Raw genomic sequence first — 24,388 nt, forward strand, 5'->3', positions numbered from 1 at the left:
TGGTGTCAAATATGCACCAAAAGACGATTGAATGGGGAATCTGCTTTCTGGCCATACAACCGGATGACCCTGCTGTAATCAACAAACATTTACCCACATTTCACGATTCAAATATATTATTCCACTGTGAAATTGATGAATATATGTGATGAGGGTAACAATCAAAACAAGGACTCAGCAAAAGAAAGATGTCTTTCCTAATAACTACAATTGTCAGAATGCTCGGAGTAGTGCTTCCCATCCAACAAAATCACACTCGAAATTAGAACATAGCAGGCATTAAACGGAATCTCCCTGTTGAGAGGGAAGAAACATGTACCACAATTTGTGCAGCACATTTATTATTTTTAGTGAACATTGCAAAAATATTTTTAAAAATAAAAAGCAAATGAAGGAGATACCTCAACAAGAAGACTTATCAAATTCCGAACGTTCATTATTCAGTAAAGTGCATGTGGTGTCCAATCTGCACCAAAAGACCATTGAATAGAGAATCTGCTTTCTGGCCATACAACCAGATGACCCTGCTGTAAACAACAAACATTTACCCACATTTCACGAATCAAATACATTACTCCACTGTGAAATCGACGAATATAAGTGATAAAGGTATTAATCAAAGGAAGCACTTAGCAAAAGAAAACAGCATATCTAATAACTCCAATCGTCAGAACGCTCAGAGTGGTGATTTCCATCCAACATAATCACACTCGATGTCTGAATAAACATAGCAGTCATGAAACGGAATCTCCCCATTGAGAGAGAAGAAACATGTACCACAATTTGTGCAGCACATTCATTATTATTAGTGACCATTGCAATAAGATTTTTAAAAATTTAAAGCAATTGAAGGAGATACGAAAACAAGACTGTCAAATTCCTAACATTTGTTATTCAGTAAAATGCAAGTGGTGTCCAATCTGCACTAAAAACCCATTCAATGGAGAATCTGCTTTCTGGCCAACCAACCAGATGACCCTGCTCTAATCAAAAAACATTTACACACATTTAACAATTTAAATACATTACTGCCCTGCGAAACAGATGAATATAAGTTATAAGGGTAACAATCAAAAGAAGCACCTAGGAAAAGAAAGAGGTCTTTCCCACTAACTCCTACACTCAGGATGCTTGGAGTGGTAGTTCCCATCCAACAAAATCACTCTCCATGTTTGAACAAACATAGCAGTCATGAAACAGAATCTCCCTGTTGAGAGGCAAGAAACATGTACCACAATTTGTGCATGTGGTGTCAAATATGCACCAAAAGAAGATTGAATGGGGAATCTGCTTTCTGGCCATACAACCAGATGACCCTGCTGTAAACAAAAAACATTTATACACATTTAACGATTCAAATACATTACTCCACTGCGAAAGAGATGAATATAAGTTATAAGGGTAACAATCAAAAGAAGCACCTAGGAAGAGAAAGAGGTCTTTCCTAATAACTCCAATACTCAGGGTGCTTGGAGTGGTAGTTCCCATCCAACAAAATCACACTCCATGTTTGAACAAACACAGCAGTCATGAAACAGAATCTCCCTATTCAGAGGCAAGAAACATGTACCACAATTTGTGCATGTGGTGTCAAATATGCACCAAAAGAAGATTGAATTGTGAATCTGCTTTCTGGCCATACAACCAGATGACCTTGCTGTAATCAACAATCATTTACCCACATTTCACGATTCAAATATATTATTCCACTGTGAAATTGATGAATATATGTGATGAGGGTAACAATCAAAACCAGGACTTAGCAAAAGAAAGACGTCTTTCCTAATAACTCCAATTGTCAGAATGCTCGGAGTAGAGCTTCCATCCAACAAAATAACACTCGAAAGTAGAACATAGCAGGCATTAAACGGAATCTCCCTGCTGAGAGGGAAGAAACATGTACCACAATTTGTGCAGCACATTTATTATTTTTAGTGACCATTGCAATAATATTTTTAAAAATATAAAGCAAATGAAGGACATACCTCAACAAGAAGATTTATCAAATTCCGAACATTTGTTATTTAGTAAGGTAAATACTAACGCGAATTCTTTACAGACGAATGGAAAAACTGGTAGATGCAGACCTCGGGGAGGATCAGTTTGGATTCCGTCGAAATGTTGGAACACGTGAGGCAATACTGACCTTACGACTTATCTTAGAAGAAAGATTAAGAAAAGGCAAACCTACGTTTCTAGCATTTGTAGACTTAGAGAAAGCTTTTGACAATGTTGACTGGAATACTCTTTTTCAAATTCTAAAGGTGGCAGGGGTAAAATACAGGGAGCGAAAGGCTATTTGTAATTTGTACAGAAACCAGATGGCAGTAATAAGAGTCGAGGGGCATGAAAGGGAAGCAGTGGTTGGGAAAGGAGTGAGACAGGGTTGTAGCCTCTCCCCGATGTTATTCAATCTGTATATTGAGCAAGCAGTAAAGGAAACAAAAGAAAAATTTGGAGTAGGTATTAAAATTCATGGAGACGAAGTAAAAACTTTGAGGTTCGCCGATGACATTGTAATTCTGTCAGAGACGGCAAAGGACTTGGAAGAGCAGTTGAACGGAATGGACAGTGTCTTGAAAGGAGGATATAAGATGAACATTAACAAAAGCAAAACGAGGATAATGGAATGTAGTCAAATTAAATCGGGTGATGCTGAGGGAATTAGATTAGGAAATGAGACACTTAAAGTAGTAAAGGAGTTTTGCTATTTAGGAAGTAAAATAACTGATGATGGTCGAAGTAGAGAGGATATAAAATGTAGACTGGCAATGGCAAGGAAAGCGTTTCTGAAGAAGAGAAATTTGTTAACATCGAATATAGATTTATGTATCAGGAAGTCGTTTCTGAAAGTATTTGTTTGGAGTGTAGCCATGTATGGAAGTGAAACATGGACGATAACTAGTTTGGACAAGAAGAGAATAGAAGCTTTGGAAATGTGGTGCTACAGAAGAATACTGAAGATAAGGTGGATAGATCACGTAACTAATGAGGAGGTATTGAATAGGATTGGGGAGAAGAGAAGTTTGTGGCACAACTTGACTAGAAGAAGGGATCGGTTGGTAGGACATGTTTTGAGGCATCAAGGGATCACAAATTTAGCATTGGAGGGCAGCATGGAGGGTAAAAATCGTAGAGGGAGACCGAGAGATGACTACACTAAGCAGATTCAGAAGGATGTAGGTTGCAGTAGGTACTGGGAGATGAAGCAGCTTGCACAGGATAGAGTAGCATGGAGAGCTGCATCAAACCAGTCTCAGGACTGAAGACAACAACAACAACAACAAGGTGCATGTGGTGTCCAATCTGCACCAAAAGACCATTGAATAGAGAATCTGCTTTCTGGCCATACAACCAGATGACCCTCCCGTAAGCAACAAACATTTACCCACATTTCACGAATCAAATACATTACTCCACTGTGAAATTGACGAATATATGTGATAAAGGTATCAATCAGAGGAAGCACCTAGCAAAAGAAAACAGTATTTCTAATCACTCCAATCGTCAGAATGCTCAGAGTGGTGATTTCCATCCAACATAATCACATTCGATGTTTGAATAAACATAGCAGTCATGAAACGGAATCTCCCTGTTGAGAGAGAAGAAACATTTACCACAATTTGTGCAGCACATTGATTATTTTTAGTGTCCATTGGAATATTATCCTTAATAACTCATTGAATGGAAAATCAGCTTTCTGGTCATACAACCAGATGACCCTGCTCTAAACAAAAAACATTTACACAATCTAACAATTTAAATACATTACTGCCCTGAGAAACAGATGAATATAAGTTATAAGGGTAACAATCAAAAGAAGCACCTAGGAAGAGAAAGAGGTCTTTCCTAATAACTCCAATACTCAGGGTGCTTGGAGTGGTAGTTCCCATCCAACAAAATCACAATCCATTTTTGATCAAACATAGCAGTCATGAAACAAAGTCTCCCTTTTGAGAGGGAAGAAACATGTTAAACAATTTGTGCAGCACATTTATTATTTTTAGTGACCATTGCAATAAGATTGTTAAAAATAAAAAACAAATGAAGGAGATACCTAAACAAGAAGATTTATCAAATTCCGAACATTCGTTATTCATTAAAGTGCATGTGGCGTCCAATCTGCACCAAAAGACCACTGAATAGAGAATCTGCTTTCTGGCCATACAACCAGATGACCCTGCTGTAAACAACAAACATTTACCCACATTTCACGAATCAAATACATTACTCCACTGTGAAATTGACGAATATAAGTGATAAAGGTATCAATCAAAGGAAGCACCTAGCAAAAGAAAACAGCATATCTAATAACTCCAATCGTCAGAACGCTCGGAGTGGTGATTTCTATCCAACATAATCACACTCGATGTTTGAATAAACACAGCAGTCATGAAACGGAATCTCCTTGTTGAGGGAGAAGAAACTTGTACCACAATTTGTGCAGCACATTGATTATATTTAGTGACCATTGCAATAAGATTTTTAAAAATTTAAAGCAATTGAAGGAGATACGAAAACAAGAATAATTATCAAATTCCTAACATTTGTTATTCAGTAAAATGCAAGTGGTGTCCAAACTGCACCAAAAACCCATTGAATGGATAATCTGCTTTCTGGTCGTACAACCAGATGACCCTGCTCTAAACAAAAAACATTTACACACATTTAACGACTCAAATACATTACTCCACTGCGAAACAGATGAACATAAGTTATAACGGTAACAATCAAAAGAAGCACCTAGGAAAAGAAGGAGGTCTTTCCCAATAACTCCTAAACTCAGGATGCTTGGAGTGGTAGTTCCCATCCAACAAAATCACACTCCATGTTTGAACAAACATAGCAGTCATGAAACAGAATCTCCCTGTTGAGAGGCAAGAAACATGTACCACAATTTGTGCATGTGGTGTCAAATATGCACCAAAAGACGATTGAATGGGGAATCTGCTTTCTGGCCATACAACCGGATGACCCTGCTGTAATCAACAAACATTTACCCACATTTCACGATTCAAATATATTATTCCACTGTGAAATTGATGAATATATGTGATGAGGGTAACAATCAAAACAAGGACTCAGCAAAAGAAAGATGCCTTTCCTAATAACTACAATTGTCAGAATGCTCGGAGTAGTGCTTCCCATCCAACAAAATCACACTCGAAATTAGAACATAGCAGGCATTAAACGGAATCTCCCTGTTGAGAGGGAAGAAACATGTACCACAATTTGTGCAGCACATTTATTATTTTTAGTGAACATTGCAAAAATATTTTTAAAAATAAAAAGCAAATGAAGGAGATACCTCAACAAGAAGACTTATCAAATTCCGAACGTTCATTATTCAGTAAAGTGCATGTGGTGTCCAATCTGCACCAAAAGACCATTGAATAGAGAATCTGCTTTCTAGCCATACAACCAGATGACCCTGCTGTAAACAACAAACATTTACCCACATTTCACGAATCAAATACATTACTCCACTGTGAAATCGACGAATATAAGTGATAAAGGTATTAATCAAAGGAAGCACTTAGCAAAAGAAAACAGCATATCTAATAACTCCAATCGTCAGAACGCTCAGAGTGGTGATTTCCATCCAACATAATCACACTCGATGTCTGAATAAACATAGCAGTCATGAAACGGAATCTCCCCATTGAGAGAGAAGAAACATGTACCACAATTTGTGCAGCACATTCATTATTATTAGTGACCATTGCAATAAGATTTTGAAAAATTTAAAGCAGTTGAAGGAGATACGAAAACAAGAATAATTATCAAATTCCTAACATTTGTTATTCAGTAAAATGCAAGTGGTGTCCAAACTGCACCAAAAACCCATTGAATGGATAATCTGCTTTCTGGTCGTACAACCAGATGACCCTGCTCTAAACAAAAAACATTTACACACATTTAACGACTCAAATACATTACTCCACTGCGAAACAGATGAACATAAGTTATAACGGTAACAATCAAAAGAAGCACCTAGGAAAAGAAGGAGGTCTTTCCCAATAACTCCTAAACTCAGGATGCTTGGAGTGGTAGTTCCCATCCAACAAAATCACACTCCATGTTTGAACAAACATAGCAGTCATGAAACAGAATCTCCCTGTTGAGAGGCAAGAAACATGTACCACAATTTGTGCATGTGGTGTCAAATATGCACCAAAAGACGATTGAATGGGGAATCTGCTTTCTGGCCATACAACCGGATGACCCTGCTGTAATCAACAAACATTTACCCACATTTCACGATTCAAATATATTATTCCACTGTGAAATTGATGAATTTATGTGATGAGGGTAACAATCAAAACTAGGACCCAGCAAAAGAAAGATGTCTTTCCTAATAACTCCAATTGTCAGAATGCTCGGATTAGTGCTTCCATCCAACAAAATTACACTCGAAAGTAGAACATAGCAGGCATTAAACGGAATCTCCCTGTTGAGAGGGAACGAACATGTACCACAATTTGTGCAGCACATTTATTATTTTCAGTGACCATTGCAATAATATTTTTAAAAATAAAAAACAAATGAAGGCTATACCTAAACTAGAAGATATATCAAATTCCGAACATTCGTTATTCAGTAAAGTGCATGTGGTGTCAAATATGCACCAAAAGACGATTGAATGGGGAATCTGCTTTCTGGCCATACAACCAGATGACCCTGCTGTAATCAACAATCATTTACCCACATTTCACGATTCAAATATATTATTCCACTGTGAAATTGATGAATATATTTGATGAGGGTAACAATCAAAACTAGGACTCAGCAAAAGAAAGAAGTCTTTCCTAATAACTCCAAATGTCAGAATGCTCGGAGTAGTGCTTCCATCCAACAAAATTACACTCGAAAGTAGAACATAGCAGGCATTAAACGGAATCTCCCTGTTGAGAGGGAAGAAACATGTACCACAATTTGTGCAGCACATTTATTATTTTCAGTGACCATTGCAATAATATTTTTAAAAATAAAAAACAAATGAAGGATATACCTAAACTAGAAGATATATCAAATTCCGAACATTCGTTATTCAGTAAAGTGCATGTCGTGTCCAATCTGCACCAAAAGACCATTGAATAGAGAATCTGCTTTCTGGCCATACAACCAGATGACCCTACTGTAAACAACAAACATTTACCCACATTTCACGAATCAAATACATTACTCCACTGTGAAATTGACGAATATAAATGATAAAGGTATCAATCAAAGGAAGCACCTAGCAAAAGAAAACAGTATTTCTAATAACTCCTATCGTCAGAACGCTCGGAATGGTGACTTCCATCCAACATAATCACACTTGATGTTTGAATAAACATAGCAGTCATGAAACGGAATCTCCCTGTTAAGAGAGAAGAAACATGTACCACAATTTGTGCAGCACATTGATTATTTTTAGTGACCATTGCAATAAGATTTTGAAAAATTTAAAGCAGTTGAAGGAGATACGAAAACAAGAATAATTATCAAATTCCTAACATTTGTTATTCAGTAAAATGCAAGTGGTTTCCAATTTGCACTAAAAACCCATTCAATGGAGAATCTGCTTTCTCGTCATACAACCAGATGACCCTGCTCTAAACAAAAAACATTTACACACATTTAACGATTCAAATACATTACTCCACTTCGAAACAGATGAATATAAGTTATAAGGGTAAAAATCAAAAGAAGCACCTAGGAAAAGAAGGAGGTCTTTCCCAATAACTCCTAAACTCAGGATGCTTGGAGTGGTAGTTCCCATCCAACAAAATCACACTCCATGTTTGAACAAACATAGCAGTCATGAAACAGAATCTCCCTGTTGAGAGGCAAGAAACATGTACCACAATTTGTGCATGTGGTGTCAAATATGCACCAAAAGACGATTGAATGGGGAATCTGCTTTCTGGCCATACAACCGGATGACCCTGCTGTAATCAACAAACATTTACCCACATTTCACGATTCAAATATATTATTCCACTGTGAAATTGATGAATATATGTGATGAGGGTAACAATCAAAACAAGGACTCAGCAAAAGAAAGATGTCTTTCCTAATAACTACAATTGTCAGAATGCTCGGAGTAGTGCTTCCCATCCAACAAAATCACACTCGAAATTAGAACATAGCAGGCATTAAACGGAATCTCCCTGTTGAGAGGGAAGAAACATGTACCACAATTTGTGCAGCACATTTATTATTTTTAGTGAACATTGCAAAAATATTTTTAAAAATAAAAAGCAAATGAAGGAGATACCTCAACAAGAAGACTTATCAAATTCCGAACGTTCATTATTCAGTAAAGTGCATGTGGTGTCCAATCTGCACCAAAAGACCATTGAATAGAGAATCTGCTTTCTGGCCATACAACCAGATGACCCTGCTGTAAACAACAAACATTTACCCACATTTCACGAATCAAATACATTACTCCACTGTGAAATCGACGAATATAAGTGATAAAGGTATTAATCAAAGGAAGCACTTAGCAAAAGAAAACAGCATATCTAATAACTCCAATCGTCAGAACGCTCAGAGTGGTGATTTCCATCCAACATAATCACACTCGATGTCTGAATAAACATAGCAGTCATGAAACGGAATCTCCCCATTGAGAGAGAAGAAACATGTACCACAATTTGTGCAGCACATTCATTATTATTAGTGACCATTGCAATAAGATTTTGAAAAATTTAAAGCAGTTGAAGGAGATACGAAAACAAGAATAATTATCAAATTCCTAACATTTGTTATTCAGTAAAATGCAAGTGGTGTCCAAACTGCACCAAAAACCCATTGAATGGATAATCTGCTTTCTGGTCGTACAACCAGATGACCCTGCTCTAAACAAAAAACATTTACACACATTTAACGACTCAAATACATTACTCCACTGCGAAACAGATGAACATAAGTTATAACGGTAACAATCAAAAGAAGCACCTAGGAAAAGAAGGAGGTCTTTCCCAATAACTCCTAAACTCAGGATGCTTGGAGTGGTAGTTCCCATCCAACAAAATCACACTCCATGTTTGAACAAACATAGCAGTCATGAAACAGAATCTCCCTGTTGAGAGGCAAGAAACATGTACCACAATTTGTGCATGTGGTGTCAAATATGCACCAAAAGACGATTGAATGGGGAATCTGCTTTCTGGCCATACAACCGGATGACCCTGCTGTAATCAACAAACATTTACCCACATTTCACGATTCAAATATATTATTCCACTGTGAAATTGATGAATTTATGTGATGAGGGTAACAATCAAAACTAGGACTCAGCAAAAGAAAGATGTCTTTCCTAATAACTCCAATTGTCAGAATGCTCGGAGTAGTGCTTCCATCCAACAAAATTACACTCGAAAGTAGAACATAGCAGGCATTAAACGGAATCTCCCTGTTGAGAGGGAACGAACATGTACCACAATTTGTGCAGCACATTTATTATTTTCAGTGACCATTGCAATAATATTTTTAAAAATAAAAAACAAATGAAGGCTATACCTAAACTAGAAGATATATCAAATTCCGAACATTCGTTATTCAGTAAAGTGCATGTGGTGTCAAATATGCACCAAAAGACGATTGAATGGGGAATCTGCTTTCTGGCCATACAACCAGATGACCCTGCTGTAATCAACAATCATTTACCCACATTTCACGATTCAAATATATTATTCCACTGTGAAATTGATGAATATATTTGATGAGGGTAACAATCAAAACTAGGACTCAGCAAAAGAAAGAAGTCTTTCCTAATAACTCCAAATGTCAGAATGCTCGGAGTAGTGCTTCCATCCAACAAAATTACACTCGAAAGTAGAACATAGCAGGCATTAAACGGAATCTCCCTGTTGAGAGGGAAGAAACATGTACCACAATTTGTGCAGCACATTTATTATTTTCAGTGACCATTGCAATAATATTTTTAAAAATAAAAAACAAATGAAGGATATACCTAAACTAGAAGATATATCAAATTCCGAACATTCGTTATTCAGTAAAGTGCATGTCGTGTCCAATCTGCACCAAAAGACCATTGAATAGAGAATCTGCTTTCTGGCCATACAACCAGATGACCCTACTGTAAACAACAAACATTTACCCACATTTCACGAATCAAATACATTACTCCACTGTGAAATTGACGAATATAAATGATAAAGGTATCAATCAAAGGAAGCACCTAGCAAAAGAAAACAGTATTTCTAATAACTCCTATCGTCAGAACGCTCGGAATGGTGACTTCCATCCAACATAATCACACTTGATGTTTGAATAAACATAGCAGTCATGAAACGGAATCTCCCTGTTAAGAGAGAAGAAACATGTACCACAATTTGTGCAGCACATTGATTATTTTTAGTGACCATTGCAATAAGATTTTGAAAAATTTAAAGCAGTTGAAGGAGATACGAAAACAAGAATAATTATCAAATTCCTAACATTTGTTATTCAGTAAAATGCAAGTGGTTTCCAATTTGCACTAAAAACCCATTCAATGGAGAATCTGCTTTCTCGTCATACAACCAGATGACCCTGCTCTAAACAAAAAACATTTACACACATTTAACGATTCAAATACATTACTCCACTTCGAAACAGATGAATATAAGTTATAAGGGTAAAAATCAAAAGAAGCACCTAGGAAAAGAAGGAGGTCTTTCCCAATAACTCCTAAACTCAGGATGCTTGGAGTGGTAGTTCCCATCCAACAAAATCACACTCCATGTTTGAACAAACATAGCAGTCATGAAACAGAATCTCCCTGTTGAGAGGCAAGAAACATGTACCACAATTTGTGCATGTGGTGTCAAATATGCACCAAAAGACGATTGAATGGGGAATCTGCTTTCTGGCCATACAACCGGATGACCCTGCTGTAATCAACAAACATTTACCCACATTTCACGATTCAAATATATTATTCCACTGTGAAATTGATGAATATATGTGATGAGGGTAACAATCAAAACAAGGACTCAGCAAAAGAAAGATGTCTTTCCTAATAACTACAATTGTCAGAATGCTCGGAGTAGTGCTTCCCATCCAACAAAATCACACTCGAAATTAGAACATAGCAGGCATTAAACGGAATCTCCCTGTTGAGAGGGAAGAAACATGTACCACAATTTGTGCAGCACATTTATTATTTTTAGTGAACATTGCAAAAATATTTTTAAAAATAAAAAGCAAATGAAGGAGATACCTCAACAAGAAGACTTATCAAATTCCGAACGTTCATTATTCAGTAAAGTGCATGTGGTGTCCAATCTGCACCAAAAGACCATTGAATAGAGAATCTGCTTTCTGGCCATACAACCAGATGACCCTGCTGTAAACAACAAACATTTACCCACATTTCACGAATCAAATACATTACTCCACTGTGAAATCGACGAATATAAGTGATAAAGGTATTAATCAAAGGAAGCACTTAGCAAAAGAAAACAGCATATCTAATAACTCCAATCGTCAGAACGCTCAGAGTGGTGATTTCCATCCAACATAATCACACTCGATGTCTGAATAAACATAGCAGTCATGAAACGGAATCTCCCCATTGAGAGAGAAGAAACATGTACCACAATTTGTGCAGCACATTCATTATTATTAGTGACCATTGCAATAAGATTTTTAAAAATTTAAAGCAATTGAAGGAGATACGAAAACAAGACTGTCAAATTCCTAACATTTGTTATTCAGTAAAATGCAAGTGGTGTCCAATCTGCACTAAAAACCCATTCAATGGAGAATCTGCTTTCTGGCCAACCAACCAGATGACCCTGCTCTAATCAAAAAACATTTACACACATTTAACAATTTAAATACATTACTGCCCTGCGAAACAGATGAATATAAGTTATAAGGGTAACAATCAAAAGAAGCACCTAGGAAAAGAAAGAGGTCTTTCCCACTAACTCCTACACTCAGGATGCTTGGAGTGGTAGTTCCCATCCAACAAAATCACTCTCCATGTTTGAACAAACATAGCAGTCATGAAACAGAATCTCCCTGTTGAGAGGCAAGAAACATGTACCACAATTTGTGCATGTGGTGTCAAATATGCACCAAAAGAAGATTGAATGGGGAATCAGCTTTCTGGCCATACAACCAGATGACCCTGCTGTAAACAAAAAACATTTATACACATTTAACGATTCAAATACATTACTCCACTGCGAAAGAGATGAATATAAGTTATAAGGGTAACAATCAAAAGAAGCACCTAGGAAGAGAAAGAGGTCTTTCCTAATAACTCCAATACTCAGGGTGCTTGGAGTGGTAGTTCCCATCCAACAAAATCACACTCCATGTTTGAACAAACACAGCAGTCATGAAACAGAATCTCCCTATTCAGAGGCAAGAAACATGTACCACAATTTGTGCATGTGGTGTCAAATATGCACCAAAAGAAGATTGAATTGTGAATCTGCTTTCTGGCCATACAACCAGATGACCTTGCTGTAATCAACAATCATTTACCCACATTTCACGATTCAAATATATTATTCCACTGTGAAATTGATGAATATATGTGATGAGGGTAACAATCAAAACCAGGACTTAGCAAAAGAAAGACGTCTTTCCTAATAACTCCAATTGTCAGAATGCTCGGAGTAGAGCTTCCATCCAACAAAATAACACTCGAAAGTAGAACATAGCAGGCATTAAACGGAATCTCCCTGCTGAGAGGGAAGAAACATGTACCACAATTTGTGCAGCACATTTATTATTTTTAGTGACCATTGCAATAATATTTTTAAAAATATAAAGCAAATGAAGGACATACCTCAACAAGAAGATTTATCAAATTCCGAACATTTGTTATTTAGTAAGGTAAATACTAACGCGAATTCTTTACAGACGAATGGAAAAACTGGTAGATGCAGACCTCGGGGAGGATCAGTTTGGATTCCGTCGAAATGTTGGAACACGTGAGGCAATACTGACCTTACGACTTATCTTAGAAGAAAGATTAAGAAAAGGCAAACCTACGTTTCTAGCATTTGTAGACTTAGAGAAAGCTTTTGACAATGTTGACTGGAATACTCTTTTTCAAATTCTAAAGGTGGCAGGGGTAAAATACAGGGAGCGAAAGGCTATTTGTAATTTGTACAGAAACCAGATGGCAGTAATAAGAGTCGAGGGGCATGAAAGGGAAGCAGTGGTTGGGAAAGGAGTGAGACAGGGTTGTAGCCTCTCCCCGATGTTATTCAATCTGTATATTGAGCAAGCAGTAAAGGAAACAAAAGAAAAATTTGGAGTAGGTATTAAAATTCATGGAGACGAAGTAAAAACTTTGAGGTTCGCCGATGACATTGTAATTCTGTCAGAGACGGCAAAGGACTTGGAAGAGCAGTTGAACGGAATGGACAGTGTCTTGAAAGGAGGATATAAGATGAACATTAACAAAAGCAAAACGAGGATAATGGAATGTAGTCAAATTAAATCGGGTGATGCTGAGGGAATTAGATTAGGAAATGAGACACTTAAAGTAGTAAAGGAGTTTTGCTATTTAGGAAGTAAAATAACTGATGATGGTCGAAGTAGAGAGGATATAAAATGTAGACTGGCAATGGCAAGGAAAGCGTTTCTGAAGAAGAGAAATTTGTTAACATCGAATATAGATTTATGTATCAGGAAGTCGTTTCTGAAAGTATTTGTTTGGAGTGTAGCCATGTATGGAAGTGAAACATGGACGATAACTAGTTTGGACAAGAAGAGAATAGAAGCTTTGGAAATGTGGTGCTACAGAAGAATACTGAAGATAAGGTGGATAGATCACGTAACTAATGAGGAGGTATTGAATAGGATTGGGGAGAAGAGAAGTTTGTGGCACAACTTGACTAGAAGAAGGGATCGGTTGGTAGGACATGTTTTGAGGCATCAAGGGATCACAAATTTAGCATTGGAGGGCAGCATGGAGGGTAAAAATCGTAGAGGGAGACCGAGAGATGACTACACTAAGCAGATTCAGAAGGATGTAGGTTGCAGTAGGTACTGGGAGATGAAGCAGCTTGCACAGGATAGAGTAGCATGGAGAGCTGCATCAAACCAGTCTCAGGACTGAAGACAACAACAACAACAACAAGGTGCATGTGGTGTCCAATCTGCACCAAAAGACCATTGAATAGAGAATCTGCTTTCTGGCCATACAACCAGATGACCCTCCCGTAAGCAACAAACATTTACCCACATTTCACGAATCAAATACATTACTCCACTGTGAAATTGACGAATATATGTGATAAAGGTATCAATCAGAGGAAGCACCTAGCAAAAGAAAACAGTATTTCTAATCACTCCAATCGTCAGAATGCTCAGAGTGGTGATTTCCATCCAACATAATCACATTCGATGTTTGAATAAACATAGCAGTCATGAAACGGAATCTCCCTGTTGAGAGAGAAGAAACATTTACCACAATTTGTGCAGCACATTGATTATTTTTAGTGTCCATTGGAATATTATCCTTAATAACTCATTGAATGGAAAATCAGCTTTCTGGTCATACAACCAGATGACCCTGCTCTAAACAAAAAACATTTACACAATCTAACAATTTAAATACATTACTGCCCTGAGAAACAGATGAATATAAGTTATAAGGGTAACAATCAAAAGAAGCACCTAGGAAGAGAAAGAGGTCTTTCCTAATAACTCCAATACTCAGGGTGCTTGGAGTGGTAGTTCCCATCCAACAAAATCACAATCCATTTTTGATCAAACATAGCAGTCATGAAACAAAGTCTCCCTTTTGAGAGGGAAGAAACATGTTAAACAATTTGTGCAGCACATTTATTATTTTTAGTGACCATTGCAATAAGATTGTTAAAAATAAAAAACAAATGAAGGAGATACCTAAACAAGAAGATTTATCAAATTCCGAACATTCGTTATTCATTAAAGTGCATGTGGCGTCCAATCTGCACCAAAAGACCACTGAATAGAGAATCTGCTTTCTGGCCATACAACCAGATGACCCTGCTGTAAACAACAAACATTTACCCACATTTCACGAATCAAATACATTACTCCACTGTGAAATTGACGAATATAAGTGATAAAGGTATCAATCAAAGGAAGCACCTAGCAAAAGAAAACAGCATATCTAATAACTCCAATCGTCAGAACGCTCGGAGTGGTGATTTCTATCCAACATAATCACACTCGATGTTTGAATAAACACAGCAGTCATGAAACGGAATCTCCTTGTTGAGGGAGAAGAAACTTGTACCACAATTTGTGCAGCACATTGATTATATTTAGTGACCATTGCAATAAGATTTTTAAAAATTTAAAGCAATTGAAGGAGATACGAAAACAAGAATAATTATCAAATTCCTAACATTTGTTATTCAGTAAAATGCAAGTGGTGTCCAAACTGCACCAAAAACCCATTGAATGGATAATCTGCTTTCTGGTCGTACAACCAGATGACCCTGCTCTAAACAAAAAACATTTACACACATTTAACGACTCAAATACATTACTCCACTGCGAAACAGATGAACATAAGTTATAACGGTAACAATCAAAAGAACCACCTAGGAAAAGAAAAAGGTCTTTCCTAATAACTCCAATACTCAATATGCTTGGAGTGGTAAATCCCATCCAACAAAATCACACTCCATGGTTGAACAAACATAGCAGTCATGAAACAGAATCTCCCTGTTGAGAGGCAAGAAACATGTACCACAATTTGTGCATGTGGTGTCAAATATGCACCATAAGACGATTGAATGGGGAATATGCTTTCTGGCCATACAACCAGATGACCCTGCTGTAATCAACAAACATTTAAACACATTTCATTATTCAAATGTATTATTCCACTGTGAAATTGATGAATATATGTGATGAGGGTAACAATCAAAACAAGGACTCAGCAAAAGAAAGAAGACTTTCCTAATAACTCCAATTGTCAGAATGCTCGGAACAGTGCTTCCCATCAAACTAAATCACACTCAAAAGCACTCATGAAACAGAATCTCCCTGTTGAGAGGCAAGAAACATGTACCACAATTTGTGCATGTGGTGTCAAATATGCACCAAAAGACGATTGAATGTGGAATCAGCTTTCAGGCCATACAACCAGATGACCCTGCTGTAAACAACAAACATTTACCCACATTTCACGAATCAAATACATTACTCCACTGTGAAATTGACGAATATAAGTGATAAAGGTATCAATCAAAGGAAGCACCTAGCAAAAGAAAACAGCATATCTAATAACTCCAATCGTCAGAACGCTCGGAGTGGTGATTTCCATCCAACATAATCACACTCGATGTTTGAATAAAACTAGCAGTCATGAAACGGAAACTCCCTGTTACGAGAGAAGAAACATGTACCACAATTTGTGCAGTACATTGATTATTCTTAGTGACCATTGCAATTAGATTTTTAAAAATTTAAAGCAATTGAAGGAGATATGAAAAAAAGAATAATTATCAAAATCCTAACATATGTTATTCAGTAAAATGCAAGTGGTGTCCAAACTGCACTAAAAACCCATTCAATGGAGAATCTGCTTTCTGGTCATACAACCAGATGACCCTGCTCTAAACAAAAAACATTTACACACATTTAACGATTCAAATACATTACTCCACTGCGAAACACATGAGTATAAGTTATAAGGGTAAAAATCAAAAGAAGCACCTAGGAAAAGAAGGAGGACTTATCCAATAACACCTATACTCAGGATGCTTGGAGTGGTAGTTCCCATGCAACAAAATCACACTCCATGTTTGAACAATCATAGCAGTCATGAAACAGATTCTCCCTGTTGAGAGGCAAGAAACATGTACCAAAATCTGTGCATGTGGTGTCAAATATGCACCAAAAGACGATTGAATGGGGAATCTGCTTTCCGGCCATACAACCAGATGACCCTGCTGTAATTAACAAATATTTACAAACATTTCACGATTCAAATATATTATTCCACTGTGAAATTGATGAATATATGTGATGGGGATAACAATCAAAACAAGGACTCAGCAATAGAAAGAAGTAATTGCTATTAACTCCAATTGTCAGAATGCTCGAAGCAGTGCTTCCCATCTAACAAAATCACACTCGAAATTAGAACATAGGAGGCATTAAACGGAATCTCCCTGTTGAGAGGGAAGAAACATGTACCACAATTTGTGCAGCACATTTATTATTTTTAGTGACCATTGCAATAATATTTTTAAAAATATAAAGCAAATGAAGGAGATACCTAAACAAGAAGATTTATCAAATTCCGAACATTCGTTATTCAGTAATGTGCATTTGGTGTCAAATCTGCATCAAAAGACCATTGAACAGAAAATCTGCTTTCTGGCCATATAACCACATGTCCCTGCTGTAAACAACAAATATTTTCCCACATTTCACGAATCAAATACATTACTCCACTGTGAAATTGACGAATATAAGTGATAAAGGTATCAATCAGAGGAAGCACCTAGCAAAAGAAAACAGTATTTCTAATAACTCCAATCGTCAGAACGCTCGGAGTGGTGATTTCCATCCAACATAGTCACACTTGATGTTTGAATAAACATAGCAGTCATGAAACAGAATCTTCCTGTTGAGAGAGAAGAAACATGTACCACAATTTGTGCAGCACATTGATTATTTTTAGTGACCATTGCAATAAGATTTGTAAAAATTTAAAGCAAGTGAAGGAGATACGAAAACAAGACTGTCAAATTCCTAACATTTATTATTCAGTAAAATGCAAGTGGTGTCCAATCTGCACTAAAAACTCATTGAATGGAGAATCTGCTTTCTGGTCATACAACCAGATGACCCTCCTCTAAACAAAAAACATTTACACACATTTAACAATTTAAATACATTACTGCCCTGCGAAACAGATGGATATAAGTTATAAGGGTAACAATCAAAAGAAGCACCTAGGAAAAGAAAGAGGTCTTTCCCAGTAACTCCTACACTCAGGATGCTTGGAGTGGTAGTTCAAATCCAACAGAATCACTCTCCATGTTTGAACAAACATAGCAGTCATGAAACAGAATCTCCCTGTTGAAAGGCAAGAAACATGTACCACAATTTGTGCATGTGGTGTCAAATATGCACCAAAACAGGATTGAATGGGGAATCTGCTTTCTGGCCATACAACCAGATGACCCTCCTGTAATCAACAAACATTTAAACACATTTCATTATTCAAATATATTATTCCACTGTGAAATTGATGAATATATGTGATGAGGGTAACAATCAAAACAAGGACTCATCAAAAGAAAGAAGTCTTTCCTAATAACTCAAATTGTCAGAATGCTCGGAGTAGTGCTCCCCATTCAACAAAATCAAACTCAAAAGTAGAACAAACGTAGCTGGCATTAAACAGAATCTCCCTGTTGAGAGGGAAGAAACATGTTCCACAATTTGTGAAGCACATTTATTATTTTTAGTGACCATTGCAATAAGATTGTTAAACATAAAAAAACAAATGAAGGTGATACCTAAACAACAAGATTTATCAAATTCCGAACATTCGTTATTCAGTAAAGTGCATGTCGTGTCCAATCTGCACCAAAAGACCACTGAATAGAGAATCTGCTTTCTGGCCATACAACCAGATGACCCTGATGTAAACAACAAACATTTACCCACATTTCACGAATCAAATACATTACTCCACTGTGAAATTGACGAATATAAGTGATAAAGATATCAATCAAAGGAAGCACCTAGCAAAAGAAAACAGCATATCTAATAACTCCAATCGTCAGAACGCTCGGAGTGGTGATTTCCATCCAACATAATCACACTCGATGTTTGAATAAACAAAGCAGTCATGAAACGGAATCTTCTTGTTGAGGGAGAAGAAACTTGTACCACAATTTGTGCAGCACATTGATTATTTTTAGTGACCATTGCAATAAGATTTTTAAAAATTTAAAGCAATTGAAGGAGATACGAAAACAAGAATAATTATCAAATTCCTAACATTTGTTATGCAGTAAAATGCAAGTGGTGTCCAAACTGCACCAAAAACCCATTGAATGGATAATCTGCTTTCTGGTCGTACAACCAGATGACCCTGCTCTAAACAAAAAACATTTACACACGTTTAACAAATTAAATACATTACTGCCCTGCGAAACAGATGAATATAAGTTATAAGGGTAACTATCAAAAGAAGCACCTAGGAAGAGAAAGAGGTCTTTCTTAATAACTCCAATACTCCGGGTGCTTGCAGTAGTAGTTCCCATCCAACAAAATCACACTCCATGTTTGAACAAACATAGCAGTCATGAAACAGAATCTCCCTGTTGAGAGGCAAGAAACATGTACCACAATTTGTGCATGTGGTGTCAAATATGCACCAAAAGACGATTGAATGGGGAATCTGCTTTCCGGCCATACAACCAGATGACCCTGCTGTAACCAACAAACATTTAAACACATTTCATTATTCAAATATATTATTCCACTGTGAAATTGATGAATATATGTGATGAGGGTAACAATCAAAACAAGGACTCACCAAAAGAAAGAAGTCTTTCCTAATAACTCCAATTGTCAGAATGCTCGGAGTAGTGCTCCCCATTCAACAAAATCACACTCAAAAGTAGAACAAACATAGCTGGCATTAAACAGAATCTCCCTGTTGAGAGGGAAGAAACATGTTCCACAATTTGTGAAGCACATTTATTATTTTTAGTGACCATTGCAATAAGATTGTTAAAAATAAAAAAAAAACAAATGAAGGTGATACCTAAACAACAAGATTTATCAAATTCCGAACATTCGTTATTCAGTAAAGTGCATGTCGTGTCCAATCTGCACCAAAAGACCACTGAATAGAGAATCTGCTTTCTGGCCATACAACCAGATGACCCTGCTGTAAACAACAAACATTTACCCACATTTCACGAATCAAATACATTACTCCACTGTGAAATTGACGAATATAAGTGATAAAGGTATCAATCAAAGGAAGCACCTAGCAAAAGAAAACAGCATATCTAATAACCCCAATCGTCAGAACGCTCGGAGTGGTGATTTCCATCCAACATAATCACACTCGATGTTTGAATAAACATAGCAGTCATGAAACGGAATCTCCCTGTTGAGGGAGAAGAAACTTGTACCACAATTTGTGCAGCACATTGATTATTTTTAGTGACCATTGCAATAAGATTTTTAAAAATTTAAAGCAATTGAAGGAGATACGAAAACAAGAATAATTATCAAATTCCTAACATTTGTTATGCAGTAAAATGCAAGTGGTGACCAAACTGCACCAAAAAGCCATTGAATGGATGATCTGCTTTCTGGTCATACAACCAGATGACCCTGCTCTAAACAAAAAACATTTACACACATATAAAGATTTAAATACATTACTCCACTGCGAAACAGATGAATATAAGTTATAACGGTAACAATCAAAAGAACCACCTAGGAAAAGAAAGAAGTCTTTCCTAATAACTCCAATTGTCAGAATGCTCGGAGTAGTGCTCCCCATTCAACAAAATCACACTCAAAAGTAGAACAAACATAGCTGGCATTAAACAGAATCTCCCTGTTGAGAGGGAAGAAACATGTTCCACAATTTGTGAAGCACATTTATTATTTTTAGTGACCATTGCAATAAGATTGTTAAAAATAAAAAAACAAATGAAGGTGATACCTAAACAACAAGATTTATCAAATTCCGAACATTCGTTATTCAGTAAAGTGCATGTCGTGTCCAATCTGCACCAAAAGAGCACTGAATAGAGAATCTGCTTTCTGGCCATACAACCAGATGACCCTGCTGTAATCAACAAACATTTACCCACATTTCACGAATCAAATACATTACTCCACTGTGAAATTGACGAATATAAGTGATAAAGGTATCAATCAAAGGAAGCACCTAGCAAAAGAAAACTGCATATCTAATAACTCCAATCGTCAGAACGCTCGGAGTGGTGATTTCCATCCAACATAATCACACTCGATGTTCTAATAAACATAGCAGTCATGAAACGGAATCTCCCTGTTGAGGGAGAAGAAACTTGTACCACAATTTGTGCAGCACATTGATTATTTTTAGTGACCATTGCAATAAGACTTTTAAAAAATTTAAAGCAATTGAAGGAGATACGAAAACAAGAATAATTATCAAATTCCTAACATTTGTTATGCAGTAAAATGCAAGTGGTGTCCAAACTGCACCAAAAACCCATTGAATGGATAACCTGCTTTCTGGTCATACAACCAGATGACCCTGCTCTAAACAAAAAACATTTACACACATATAAAGATTCAAATACATTACTCCACTGCGAAACAGATGAATATAAGTTATAACGGTAACAATCAAAAGAACCACCTAGGAAAAGAAAGAGGTCTTTCCTAATAACTCCAATACTCAGGATGCTTGGAGTGGTAGTCCCCATCCAACAAAATCACACTCCATGTTTGAACAAACATAGCAGTCATGAAACAGAATCTCCCTGTTGAGAGGCAAGAAACATGTACCACAATTTGTGCATGTGGTGTCAAATATGCACCAAAAGACGATTGAATGGAGAATCTGCTTTCTGGCCATACAACCAGATGACCCTGCTGTAATCAACAAACATTTAAACACATTTCATTATTCAAATATATTATTCCACTGTGAAATTGATGAATATATGTGATGAGGGTAACAATCAAAACAAGGACTCAGCAAAAGAAAGAAGACTTTCCTAATAACTCCAATTGTCAGAATGCTCTAAGTAGTGCTTCCCATCAAACAAAATCACACTCAAAAGTAGAACAAACATAGCAGACATTTAAACGGAATCTCCCTGTTGAGAGGGAAGAAACATGTACCATAATTTGTGCAGCCCATTTATTATTTTTAGTGACCATTGCAATAAGATTATTAAAAATTTAAAGCAATTGAAGGAGATATGAAAACCAGACTATTTATCAAACTCCTAACGTTTGTTATTCAGTAAAATGCAAGTGGTGTCTAATCTGAACTAATAACTCATTGAATGGAGAATCTGCTTTCTGGTCATACAACCAGATGACCCTGCTCTAAACAAAAAACATTTACACACATTTAACGATTCAAATACATTACTCCACTGCGAAACAGATGAGTATAAGTTATAAGGGTAAAAATCAAAAGAAGCACCTAGGAAAAGAAGGAGGTCTTTCCCAATAACACATATACTCAGGGTGCTTGGAGTGGTAGTTCCCATGCAACAAAATCACACTCCATGTTTGAACAAACATAGCAGTCATGAAACAGAATCTCCCTGTTGAGAGGCAAGAAACATGTACCACAATTTGTGCATGTGGTGTCAAATATGCACCAAAACAGGGTTGAATGGGGAATCTGCTTTCTGGCCATACAACCAGATGACCCTGCTGTAAACAAAAAATATTTATACACATTTAACGATTCAAATACATTACTCCACTGCGAAAGAGATGAATATAAGTTATAAGGGTAACAATCAAAAGAAGCACCTAGGAAGAGAAAGAGGTCTTTCCTAATAACTCCAATACTCAGGGTGCTTGGAGTGGTAGTTCCCATCCAACAAAATCACACTCCATGTTTGAACAAACATAGCAGTCATGAAACAGAATCTCCCTGTTGAGAGGCAAGAAACATGTACCACAATTTGTGCATGTGGTGTCAAATATGCATCAAAAGACGATTGAATGGGGAATCAGCTTTCTGGCCATACAACCACATGACCCTGCTGTAATCAACAAACATTTACCCACATTTCACGATTCAAATATATTATTCCACTGTGAAATTGGTGAATATATGTGATGAGGGTAACAATCAAAACAAGGACTCAGCAAAAGAAAGAGGTCTTTCCTAATAACTCCAATTGTCTGAATGCTCGGAGTAGTGCTTCCCATTCAAAAAAATCACACTCAAAAGTAGAACAAACATAGCTGGCATTAAACAGAATCTCCCTGTTGAGAGGGAAGAAACATGTACCACAATTTGTGCAGCACATTTATTACTTTTAGCGACCATTGCAATAATATTTTAAAAAATATAAAGCAGATGAAGGAGATACCTCAACAAGAAGATTTATCAAATTCCGAACAATTGTTATTCAGTAAGGTGCATGTGGTGACCAATCTGCACCAAAAGACCATTGAATAGAGAATCTGCTTTCTGGCCATACAACCAGATGACTCTCCTGTAAGCAACAAACATTTACCCACATTTCACGAATCAAATACATTACTCCACTGTGAAATTGACGAATATAACTGATAAAGGTATCAATCAGAGGAAGCACCTAGCAAAAGAAAACAGTATTTCTAATAACTCTAATCGTCAGAACGCTCGGAGTGGTGATTTCCATCCAACATAGTCACACTTGATGTTTGAATAAACATAGCAGTCATGAAACGGAATCTCCCTGTTGAGAGAGAAGAAACATGTACCACAGTTTGTGCAGCACATTGATTATTTTTAGTGTCCATTGGAATATTATCCTTAATAATTTAAAGCAATTGAAGGAGATACGAAAAAAAGAATAATTATCAAATTCCTAACATTTGTTATACAGTAAAATGCAAGTGGTGTCCAATCTGCACTAAAAACCCATTCAATGGAGAATCTGATTTATGGTCGTACTACCAGATGACCCTGCTCTAAACAAAAAACATTTACACACATTTAACGATTCTAACACATTCCTCCACTGGGAAATAGATGAGTATAAGTTATAAGGGTAAAAATCAAAGAAGCACCTAGGAAAAGAAGGAGGTCTTTACCAATAACTCCTATACTCAGGTTGCTTGTAGTGGTAGTTCCCATCCAGAAAAATCACACTCCATGTTTGAACAAACATAGCAGTCATGAAAGAGAATCTCCCTGTTGAGAGGCAAGAAACATGTACCACAATTTGTGCATGTGCTGTCAAATATGCACCATAAGACGATTGAATGGGGAATCTGATTTCTGGCCATACAACCAGATGACCCTGCTGTAATCAACAAACATTTACCCACATTTCACGATTCAAATATATTATTCCACTGTGAAATTGGTGAATATATGTGATGAGGGTAACAAACAAAACAAGGACTCATCAAAAGAAAGAAGTCTTTTCTAATAACTACAAGTGTCATAATGCTCGGGTAGTGCTTCCCATCCAACAAAATCACACTCGAAATTAGAACATAGCAGGCATTAAACGGAATCTCCCTGTTAAGAGGGAAGAAACTTGTACCACAATTTGTGCAGCACATTTACTATTTTTAGTGACCATTGCAATAATATTTTAAAAAATATAAAGCAAATGAAGGAGATACCTAAACAAGAAGATTTATCAAATTCCGAAAATTCGTTATTCAGTAATGTGCATGTGGTGTCAAAACTGCATCA

Source organism: Schistocerca gregaria, unplaced genomic scaffold, assembly GCF_023897955.1.
Source record: "Schistocerca gregaria isolate iqSchGreg1 unplaced genomic scaffold, iqSchGreg1.2 ptg000317l, whole genome shotgun sequence".
Taxonomy (NCBI): Eukaryota; Metazoa; Arthropoda; class Insecta; order Orthoptera; family Acrididae; genus Schistocerca; species Schistocerca gregaria.